This window comes from Dipodomys spectabilis, unplaced genomic scaffold, assembly GCF_019054845.1.
Source record: "Dipodomys spectabilis isolate Male_0828 unplaced genomic scaffold, ASM1905484v1 ptg000069l, whole genome shotgun sequence".
NCBI classification, from domain to species: Eukaryota; Metazoa; Chordata; class Mammalia; order Rodentia; family Heteromyidae; genus Dipodomys; species Dipodomys spectabilis.
In genome coordinates, this window is record NW_024870746.1 from 1,743,440 (window position 1) to 1,755,264 (window position 11,825).

At 40.2% G+C, this 11,825-nt stretch overlaps 1 pseudogene; it reads right to left on the bottom strand.

Moving 5' to 3' along the window:
• Positions 1-5,133: 5,133 nt before the first annotated feature.
• On the bottom strand, positions 5,134-5,624 carry LOC122109199 (annotated as a pseudogene).
• Between the last annotated feature and the right edge of the window lie 6,201 nt (positions 5,625-11,825).

Here is an 11,825-nt window from a genome sequence, read left to right on the forward strand (position 1 = left end):
ACTTAAGAGGCTAAAATCTATATGATTGAAGTTCAAAGCCAGCTCCAGCAGAAAAGTCTGTGAGACTCTGTCTCCAAATAGCAAAAAGCAGGAGGCCCAGCTTCAGTGGTGTAACACCAGCTATGCAAGCAAGTCAAGAGAGTGTAAGGCCCTGAGTTCAAACTCTGATATCACCAATAATAATAATAATAATAATTGTTATTATTATTATTTAAATACTTGCCAAAATTGCTTTTTTTTTTGGTCAGTCATGGGGCTTGAACTCTGGGGCTGGGCGCTGTCCCTCAGCTCTTCAGCTCAAGGAGAGCACTCTACCACTTGAGCCACAGCACAACTTCCGGTTTTTTGGTGGTTTATTGGAGATAGGAGTCTCACGGTCTTTCCTGCCCAGGCTGGCTTTGAACCTGGATCCTCAGATCTCAGCCCCCTGAGTAGCTAGGATTACAGGCATGAGCCACCAGCGCCCGGCCTGGCCAAAATTTCTATAAACACACAGACCCAGGACACTTAGTAAGGCTCAACTACAAAAAACTTAAGAATTTATGATACCAAGATCCACCATAATCAAATTGCTTAAAACTGATGCTAAAAGCCATTAGAAATGACAAAATAATGGCATTTGCAGGGAAATGGATGGAGCTAGAAGGAATCATGTTGAGCGAGGTAAGCCAAGAGCAAAGAGACAAACAGTACATGGTCTCCCTGATAAGTGGATGCTAAATCCAAAATGTTAGGCGATATGACAAAATTAACAGGACTTAAGAAACAAAGAACTTCCACACATCTGGTCGAACCACTACTAAATATCTCCATGCTGCTGATCACATGTATGGTGTATAACATGTGTACACCGTTATATGTTATGGACCGTGAAAGACAATTTGCTCCAGGAAAGTTAGAATGAACTTGTGACTTTAAATGAGCATCATTATTCCAAAATACTGTGAAATTTGGGAAATTATGTAATCACTTAATCACAATTTAAAAAAAAAAAAGAACCTTGGGGAAGGTAGGGAGGGAAGGGATGGTAGGGGGAAAACAATGGAGGGGGTAACAATGCTCAATAGGAAGTGTACTCATTACCTTACTCATGTAACTGTAACCCTCTGTATAGTATCTTTACAATAAAAATTTTAAAAAAAACTGATGCTAACAAAAAAAAATATTAAAGCAGAGGAAAAGAAAAAAAGCACCATATGTACAGAAAAATAAAGATTGACAACAGATTTATCAGTGGAAATAACACAAACCAGAAGAGTATGGAACATCTGTCAACATAGAGTTAAAATAAAGAATTTGCATGGGCGGGGAATGTGGCTTAGTGGTAGAGTGCTTACCTAGCATGCATGAAGCCCTGGGTTTGATTCCTCAGTACCACATAAACAAAAAAAGCCAGAAGTGACATTGTGGCTCAAGTGGTAGAGTGCTATCTTTGAGCAAGAGAAGCTCAGGGACAGTGTCCAGGCCCTGCATTCAAGCCCCAGGACTGGCAAAAAAAAAAAAAAAAAAAAGAATTTGCATACATACAAAAACTAAAAGTATTTATCCTTATTATATCAACACTACAGGAAATGTTAGAAGTCTTTCAGCAAGAATGAAAATAATAATAGATTATTCCTTAGTGGAGGTAGTATAAATATTCACGTCCTTTTTCTTATTCTGAAGCAAAATGATGCTTCAGAATCACCTCAAATGATACCTAAGGGACTTTCTAGTTGTTACCTTTTTTTAAAGACTTGATTCTGGAAGATGCTATATTTCTCTTGGGTACTTTGCCTTAACCAGAATGAATACCCACCAAATAATAGTAATGAATTTATGGTTTTAATATGCAAAGAATATTATTGGGAATAATAACTCAATGAGATAACTCCAAAATCACTCTTTTCCATATCTTAGTGAGATAAACCAAATACTCTTTGAATCATTAGCAACCAGGGATGTGGCAGACAAAACACAAAAAGAATTCAGAGTCAAATAATAAGAGTCATGACACAAGACAAGTGCCAGTGGCTCACACCTGTAATCTTAGCTACTCAAGAGGCTGAGATCTAAGCATCACAGTTTGAAGCCAGCCCAGGCAGGAAAGGCCATAAGACTTATCTCCAATTAACTACCAGAAAACTGAAAGTGGCATTGTGGCTCAAAGTGGTAGAGCACTAGCCTTGAGTGTAAAAGCCCAGGGACAGCACCCAGACCCTAGTTCAAGCCCCATGATTGACCAAAAAAAAAAAAAAAAATCATGCTATATGCATTAAAAAACATACTGAGCGCAATAGCTAGGATATGGAAACAACCTAGGTGCCCCACCACAGATGAATGGATCCAAAAATTGTGGTATCTATACACAATGGAATATTATGCAGCCATTAGAAATGACAAAATAATGGCATTTGCAGGGAAATGGATGGAGCTAGAAGGAATCATGTTGAGCGAGGTAAGCCAAGAACGAAGAGACAAACGGTACATGGTCTCCCTCATAAGTGGATGCTAAATCCAAAAGGTTAGTGATACGACAAAACTAACAGGACTTAAGAAACAAAGAACTCCCGCTCATCTGGTTGAACCACTACTAAATATCCTCATGCTGCTGATCACAAATATGGTATATAACATGTGAACACTGTTATATATTACAGACTGTGGTAGACAATTTGCTCCAGGGAAGTTAGAATGAACTTGTGACTTTGAAATTATGTAATCATTTAATCACAATCAAAAAAAAAAAAAAAAGAACCTCGGGGAAGGGAGGGAGGGAGGGGATGGTAGGGAAAACAATGGAGGGGGTAACAATGTTCAAGAGGAAGTGTACTCATAACCTCACTCATGTAACTGTAACCCTCTGTATAGTAGCTTTACAATAAAAAAATAAAATAAAATAAAATAAAAAAAAAAAAAAACATACTGAGGCTGCCTCTTGGGAAATGGGGTGCTGCAATAGCTTGATAACCAGTTATGCAAATTTGAGATTCACTTTTCTCTTCTGAATCTGTTTCTTCATATTTCAGTTGAGATGTGGGCTAAATGACTCTGAAAGCCTGTGAGCCTGAGTGTGATTGAAATTAGACTGATCCTGAGTATGACAGCTTCCCCCTTCTCCAGTTAACTAAGTGCCAGTAGGGAAATCCCCACAACCCACAAATAGCCATTGTTTTTGTAATTCAAAAATTAAAATTTCTATGTTGAATTTACAAATCTTAAAATGTATCAATTATATGAAAGCCTTAAAAAGGCAAAAATATAGGGACAAAGTGTCATCAAGGTTTGAGGACTGGGAAAATGGTTGAGTGCAAACTGGTGCTAATTTTGAGATAGAGAATTGCTATATAGCCCAAACTGGCCTGGAAATAGAAATCCTCCTACTTCAGCCTTCTAAATGCTAGGTTTATGTCATTATACCCATTCCACAAAGAAACTTTTTAGTCCGAGGGAATTTTCTATACTTAATTGTATACATTTGTTGTATACATTTGCGAATTCATAGAACTATGTACCATAAAGCATGAATATTAAAATTAAATTGATTAAATAAATATTTTTAAATATTTTAAATAAATAAATATTTTAAACAGTTTTAAAAGAATAGGGCAGCAGCTTCAGAGGCAATTCATATCCATTTGTTAAAGTGTTCAGTCTTTCAATATGTTCTAGATCATTTTCTATGAATTACATTTATCTCTTACTTAGCTATCTAGTATGTTAAAAGAATCTCAGGTCAGGCACCAGTGGCTCAGGCCTATAATCCTAGATACTCAGGAGGCTGAGATCTGAGGATTACAGTTCAAAGTCAGCCCGGACAGGAAAGTCCGTGAGACTCTTATCTCCAATAAACCATTCAGAAAACCAGAAATGGCACTGTAGCTCAAGTGGTAGAATGCTAACCTTGAGCTGAAGAGCTGAGGGATAGTGCCCAGGCCCAGTGTTCAAGCCCCACAACAGACTAAATAAATAAATAAATAAATTGTTAAAACCAGTTATGGACTTAAGAAATATTATAAAAACTAGATCTATTAAGATAAAATTTACATATTATAAAATTCATCCATTTTAAGTAAAAGTTCAGTGATTCTTAGTAAATTTACAGAATTGTATAACTACCACCATGGCCCTAATTTTTTTAATCATTTTATTACTCTACAAAGATTCCCTCATGGGGCTGGGAAGGTGGCTCAGTGGTAGAGTGCTTGCCTTGCATGCTTGAGGCCCTGGGTTCCATTCCTCAGCACCACATAAGTAGAAAAAAAAAGCCGGAAGTGGCGCTGTGGCTCACGTGGTAGAGTGCTAGCCTTGAGCTGAAGAGCTGAGGGACAGTGCCCAGGCCCAGAGTTCAGGCCCCACGACCCTCATGCCCATTTCCAGTTTAACACACATTTTTTTTTTAAGTGAGAGAAGGATTGAGATGTAAATGATAGATCATCTGCCTAGCAACCTCAAGTAAAAGACAATCAGTCACCTGATGACCAAATGACCAATTTGCTAACACAGTATCAGAAAGTCTTTCAGGACAGTCTAATAAAAATGCCACTCAATAACCAAATGCTTCTACATCACAAATGGGTACTTACCCAGCCTAGCTTCACAACATTAGAAAACACTTATTGGACAGCTCATTCTATTCTTGCCAAGAGTATTTATTACACAGTTATTCCTCATTTTGAAGCATTGAAGCTTGACATGGGCCACCCCTTCCATGTGCCCTAAATGTCAGTTCAATAACTTCAAAAGGTCCCAATGCTAGTATTCTTTTTCTTTCTTTTTTTCAGGTTGCATTGAGGATTGAACTCAGAGTCGCCTTGCTAGCAAGCAGTCTACCATTTTACTCATACCTCCAGTCCACTTGCTTTTTGTTTTTCAGATAAAATCTCAAATTTTTGCCCAAGCCAGCTTCAGAACACAATCCTACTATTTCCACTTTCTAAATAGATAGGACCACAAGGCATGTACCATCACACCTACCTTGCTTTTGAGAAAAGATCTTGCTGTTTTTTACCTTGGTTGATCTCAAACCATAGTCCTCCTCTCTGTGCCTCCTGAGTAGCTGGGACTGTAAGTATACATCAGCGTATCTGACCTCAGTATTCTGGTTTATTTTCCTTAAAAGCTACATTTTTTTTTAATTTCACTGACAATATTTTATTGGCCTTTGCATAGAAATGGGGATTTGTCAGGTAGGATGATCTCATCATATTTCTTCTGGAACCAGCACATGGCCTCCTCTTTGCTGATTCTGTGTTTGTCCTGCACTTCTTGTCTACAATGCTGAATCCTGGCCTACTCAGCACCACATTGAAGTCCAGCCCGTAGATACCAATGCTTGGGTCATATTTGATGCACAGACAGATGTGTTCCTGGATCCCAAAATCTGAGAAGTTGTTCTTTCTTAATTCATATTTCCGTACCTTCAGACCTTTCTCCAGGATTTCTTCTGCCCCACAGACCATGCAGTGGACAGCAATCTTTTCATTGCTCCTGATGCCAAAGGATCTGACAGTGTATCTAATTTTGGAAAGCACTGGGGTCTTCCCTGTGAGCTGCTCCACCACCTTAGCTGCCCGGGTCAGTCTGTCTCCACTCTCCCCAACAGAGATGTTGAGGCAGAGCTTGCGGCTTCAAAGCTCCCACATGGGGTTCTTGTTCACCATGAGCCTGTGCCATGATAGATACAGAAAAAGAGCTAAAAGCTAAATTTTGTATAAGTTGTTAACCTATAAAAGATGATTTTGTATAGCAAACTTTTCACACATATTCTCAAATATCTGATGAAATATGAGATGCATGTATATACCCAGGAAACCTCCATCAGAATCAAGATATTGAATTTGAACATACCTCTGTAGACTTTTTTTTCTCCCCATCCTGGGGCTTGAACTCCAGGTCTAGGCCCTGTCCCTGAGTACAGCGCCACTTCCAGCCTTTTTGGTTTTTTTGGGTTTTTTGGGTCCAGTCGTGGGGCCTGAACTCTGGGCCTGGGCACTGTCCCTCAGCTCTTCAGCTCAAGGCTAGCGCTCTACCATTTGAGCCACAGCACCACTTCCGGCTTTTTTCTTTTTGTTTATGTGGTGCTGAGGAATCGAACCCAGGGCCTCAGGCATGCAAGGCAAGTGCTCTACCACTGAGCCACCTTCCCAGCCCTTCCAGCCTTTTTGTATAGCTAATTGGAGATAAGAGTCTCACAGAGCTTCCTGCCCATGCTGACTTCAAACCATAATCCTCAGATCTCAGCCTCCTGAGAAGCTAGGATTACAGGTGTTAGCTTCCAGCACCCTGCTTCTATGGACCTTTTTTTTTTCTATCCCTTTTTAAATAAATTGTGCTTCATACTAGGTTTCATATATGTATACAATGTTCTTAGATAATATTTGCCTCCCACTACCCTCTCCTGTCCCTCATATCATCTGCAGAATGGACAGAGCTGGAGATAATCATATTAAACAAAGTAAGCCAGACTTAGGTAAGTAATACTACGTGTTTTCTATCTTATACAGAATCTAGGTCAAAAAAAAAAAAGGCATGAACATAAAGGAAAACTACTGAGGGCACAACCAACCGGATGTGGGTGGGGGGAGGTAGATAAGAAGAGGGGAGATAATTCAACCAAAGAATACTGCATACACATGTAAATAAAAAAACATGAAAAGGACATTATGAAACCCATTTGTAAGAAAGTTTTTAAAAAGCAGGGAAGGCTATGGGAGGGGAAAAGTTTAAAGTTGTTCAAACTATTTCTGTATAGAACGTTAAAAAATACAGAGGAAGTGGAAGTTGTCTATTATGGAAACAGGATGGACTGTAACAACAAGCCCCACCCCACCCCTAACCGCCCCATGCTACTACTATTAACAAGCAGCTCCAAAGGCTGGGAAGTATCTAAATTGAGGATAACAGAAAGCTTTAAAACCCCAGCTGAAGCCAGGTGCCAGTGGCTCACATTTGTAATACTAGCTACTCGGGAGGCTGAAATCTGAGGGTTGCAGTTCAAAGCTAGCCCAGGCAGGAAAGTCTGTGAGACTCTAATCTCCAACAAACCATCAGAAAACCGGAAGTGGTGCTATGGCTCAAGTGGTAGAGCACTAGCCTTGAGCTGAAGAGCTAAGGGACAGCACCCAGGCCCAGAGTTCAAGCCCCATGACCAACAAAAAAGAAAAAGAAAAAAAAAAACAGCTGATTTTCTGTTCAGTCTCAACAAGCTTAGTTTAAAAACTAAAAGGCCATTCATGTGGGAAAAGGGCAAGTTATATAAAAATGTAAACATAGCATTTCAGGTGAGACTCTCAAGTGTCTTATGGCTGGCTGGTACTGCTGGCTGGATTAAAGGCCTTCCCAAGCTTCAAAGCAGAGATGAATCCTTCCTGAAAATTCTCCCTCAGATATTTGTTTCTAATCTCTGGCCACTGTTTTGTGGGCTAAACCCTTTCTTGGCAAGAGATGGGAGGAGAGATCAGAAGAAAGGGGAGAGGAGGGTGGGGAAGAAAACAGGACTGGAAGAGGAGATAGGAAGTGGGGAGAAGGGAGGAGGTGGGGGAGGGGAAGAGGGAAGGAAAAGGTAGAGGGGAGGGGAAGGAGAAGGGAAGGGAAAAGAAGAAGAAAGCAGCGCAGTTCCCAGCTTACTTCTGAGAACTGGTAAGTAAAGATGGAATGAGACACTAAAGTATCATGCAATATAAACTGCTCATCATCATTAGATGTTGTTTGAATCCTCAAGAATAAAATGGAATGTGCCTGGCAACAATCCACTGTAAAACAGAAGTGGAGGGTACAAAACTGGGTCTGAACAGGTCTAGCATACACAAGAATTCCTCCAACTATGACCTCGCAGGGAGTCCCCTATGAACCACTATAGAAGAAAACACATGGGCCTGGCTCTGCATATCCCAGAGCCCTAAATGAGACTGTCTCAAAAGAATTAAAAATTCATCCCCAAAAGATACTTCTAGTTTCATTTTTCCCCTATATTCACAGCAATCAATGAAAATATATACACTGAGGCATCTCATCTGGTACATACCAACATAGCAGAATACCTAAATTTCTTATGTGCTAATTGGTCCTATTGGCAAGCAAATTCTGGCCAAAGGCAATCTATTACAGTAATCTTCTGTTTTACTGAGTCCTTTGTGATAATGTTTGACCAGTTTGAGTGTAGTTTGAATCACCGAAATCTCTTCTTGGATCGGTTAAGAGGTCCACTGAACAGCCCTTTCCAAAACACCACACATGAGGTCATCAGACAAGGTATCATCTGAGAGGCTTATAAAAATCACAATTTAATACAAATGTGCAACTCTTTCACATGAGCATTAGTGACCTTATTAAGCTATTTGTTATATCATGAAGTTTAGATTGCATAACAATTTTGATCCCTTGCATCAAGTATCTTAAGGGGTAAGGCATATTTGGGCCCGATAAATTTTGAATGTATACAAAGCTTCTTTTAGGGCATGCTACTCAGAGCCTGGTGTGCAGGACAGTAGCAGCAACAGCAGCGCACGATGTCATAGGCTGAACTGTGTTCTCCCCAAATGCCTATGTTCAAGCCCAACCTAATTTAGTTACCTGAGAGGTAATCACAGGCTCCATTATGGGAGTGGGGCCTTCATGATATTAATGCCCTTGTAAGAAGAGATATCAAAGCTTCTCTCTCCTCACCTGCCACCACTAATTAGTGAGGATGCAGCAAGAAGGTAGCCATCACTGTCCCAGAAGACAGTCTTCCTGAGATGTCAACCATGCTGTCACTCTTATCATGGATTTGTTTTTTTGTCCCCAGAACTGTGAGAAATTTCTATTGTTTAGATCACCCAACATTTGTTCTGGTAGCTCAAACTAAGATATCCAACACTTACTGGAGGTGAAGAAGTTCAAGTTGTTGAATCAGAATCTACATTTTTAGAAGATCCTGAAGTGATATGCGTATTTGCCATAGTTAAGGCTCAAGACACTGTTTTAGGAGACAGACATGCTTCAAACTGACATCAACCTGATGCGATGTCCAGGGTTAGCTTTGTCTGCTTTCTTGTTCAACTGGAGTCATTTTCTGTCAGAGGTACTATGCTGGGTAGAAGTAAACTAGCCTAAAACAAACAAACCTTCAACAGGTATCCTTCATCAAAGTAAAACATATCTCAGTCTACCCCACCCTAAAATCACAGATCTAAAATCAGAGAACTAATATTAACCAGAATGCAAAAGGAGCAAAAGCCACCACTAAGTTAAACCACCTGTTTCCTGACATATTTCAATCTGCTCATGCAAATGTTCAGCTCTTGTGGTATTGGACCACTAGACCCTCCTTTTCCTCTTCAGTTATTTTTTGTCAGATTTTCAGCCTCCACAGCAACAATTTAAGGAATCCAGGGGAAATAGAATATATCTCTCCCTCTCACTGTCCCTTCTCCTCTCTCCCCTCTCCTGGAATCACAAGTACTAGCATTCTTATTACTAGATTTTATGTCTAGACCTCTTTCCTTTCTTCCCTCTCCCTCTCCTTCCTGGAATCAGAAGTACAATATCTACTAGCATTTTTATTACTAAATCTATCTCTAGACTTGAGTATTGTTGTCCTTGGTATTTTGTTTGGTTTTTAAATAGACTTTACTTTTTAAAAAGAGTTATAGGTTCACAGGCAAATTGAGTGTAATGCACAGAGACTTTTTTCTATACCTCCAGCCCCCTCACATACCCTTCCAAATAAAAAGTAGAACTTTCTCCAACCATTCTACTCTTACATATGGCATTTATTATTATGAACAACTAGGATGTCTTTGTCCTACCCTTTGTAATAAGAGAAATGCCCCCCATTTTGGCTTAAAGAAAGTTGGGAAGCTGGATAGGGGTGATATTCTCTAAGATCTTTCTACTATGGGGGCGGGATAGTCTTTTACTGTCTCTACAGCATCTTTCGCCACCACCTGTGCACAAATGCTGCAGTGTTTTTCCAAGAGCTAGCTTTACCCACCCCACCCCTCCTAGCCCTTGGAAAGCATTTTCATCACTTGCTTAAACTAACAAAATGCAATTGGATTCAGTTGTATAGAAATCATTAAATTGACTCCTCAAAAACTATATATAACATAAATCACTAAGGATTGAGTCTAAGATCTTTATGTCAATTCACCCAGCTCCTGAGTTCCCTTGTCCTCCTGCAGTTGCATTCAAAGTCAAAGCCTGGATAACCATGTATTAAAGGGAACAAGGAAGTCTCAAAATGATCCTGGCAATCCACTAAGCCAAGTCTCTGTTTCAGTGATATGTGAAATACTTCAATGGAAAATGTACCTTTTCAGCTAAAAGCACAAATACCCAGTTACACTGCAAATAGTTGGTCACTTTTATTTTCATGTAATCCCCATCCCCCCCCCCCCCAAAAAAAAACATGGTCCCATTGATCATATTGAGAACTGGCTTTAAGTCTATTTGCTCCTGGGACCAGGCTCAGGTGAAAGAGCTCCATGATGTTATATACAGACACCACGCCTCAAAGGTCCACAAGGACTATCTCAGTGATAGCAGGGCCATATGCACTATCCTTATCAGACAACATTTAGAACCAGGCTGGACACAGCATTGGCACTGAACTAAGAATTATTATACCCAAAATCACTTGTGTGTATGTGGTACTGGGGCTTAAACTCAAGGCCTAAATACTGTCCCTTAGCTTTTTCCACTCAAGGCTGGTGCTCTAACCCTTGGGCCACAGCTCCACTTCTAGCTTTGCTTTTTGGTGGTTAATTGGTGGTTAGTCTCAGGACAGGGTTGGGGATTTAGCTCAGCGGAAGAGTGCCTGGTAAGTGCAGGGCCCTGGGTACAGTACTAAGCTCTAGGGAAAAAAAGAGTCTCAGGAGTGTCCTGCCTGGGCCAGCTTCAAACTGTAATCCTCAAATTTCTGTCTCTGAGTCACTAGGATTACAGGCATGAAATACACAGACACACAGACACAGCCCAAAGTCACTTATTATATAATGCAAGAATAATTTCAAGGGCATGCCATGGTAGAAATTTGATCAACAGTAAGCCAAAAGCTGACTCTGAAATGAACTGAAAACACCAAATGAAACCATGAGCATAGACACACAGTTCCAAGGGAAGTATTTTTGGTTATTTTCACATGAGAAAGACGAGTATATGCAAAAGGAGAAAGGTATATGATTCTGTCTTTATGTCCCTATTGTACTGTTAGCTCAATCCATTATGCATCCAAACATTGCTTTATTGAACACCAACTCTACATGAGGAACTGGTATACATCCAGGAATACATAGAAGAACCTAATCTCAGAAATTGTGTTACCAGCCTCTTGAGACTCAAACCCCTCCCCACCCAACCTTGGGATCACCCAGAGCTTATCCTCACAATGCTGGTAAACAAATACTGTGCAGCCTGGAACTAAGTTGACTGATCCTCCTGCCTCTGCCTTCCAATTGCTAGAATAACAATGTAAACCACCATACTTGGCAGAGGTCCCTGATCTCTTGATAGTAATTTTAGTGCTATCTTAAACAGAACAATGACAACTGAACAAGGTCTATACCTTCAGAAATAAGAGATAAACTGGGCACACCGTGGGTACTTGTAGTTCAAAGCACTCTCAGGGACCTGAGGCAGGAGGATCACTGGAACCCAGGAGCTAGAGAGTAGTCTGAGCAACAAAGCTAGACTCCTATAAAAATAAGAGATGCATGTTTTACACGTGAAATATAAGGCGCTATCACTACTGACTACAGCGACCAACAAACTATTCCCTGAAAATCCTATGGTGTCTTCTGCTTTTTGGAAACTCCATTCCTACCCCTCATCCAGAGACAAGGAACAAACAAGCTTGCTCTGGA